The sequence below is a fragment of the Pterocles gutturalis genome, unplaced genomic scaffold (genome assembly GCF_000699245.1).
Source record: "Pterocles gutturalis isolate BGI_N339 unplaced genomic scaffold, ASM69924v1 scaffold21778, whole genome shotgun sequence".
NCBI lineage: Eukaryota > Metazoa > Chordata > Aves > Pterocliformes > Pteroclidae > Pterocles > Pterocles gutturalis.
In genome coordinates this window covers 1-275 of record NW_010123688.1, presented here as the reverse complement: position 1 = coordinate 275, position 275 = coordinate 1, and positions in this window count along the sequence as shown.

Below are 275 nucleotides of genomic sequence, written 5' to 3'. Positions count from 1 at the left end.
GTGCATCTGCTCTGGAAGTGGGGTGTCACGGCTGGTGACAGCAAGACCTGCAGCCCCTTCACACCATGGCTGGGACAGTTGCCCACTGGTGGCTACCCAAATGCCCCCATGGGGCTCTGTGTTGCAGTTCTGACCCTGTCTGGTAGCCAAAATACATCAGCCGCTCATTCACCCTCCCCTCCGCCCCCCTCCTGGGGATGGGGGAGAGAATCAAAGGGGTGATGGGAAAAGAGACTCGTAGGTTGTGATAAGAATGATTTAATAACTAAACTACA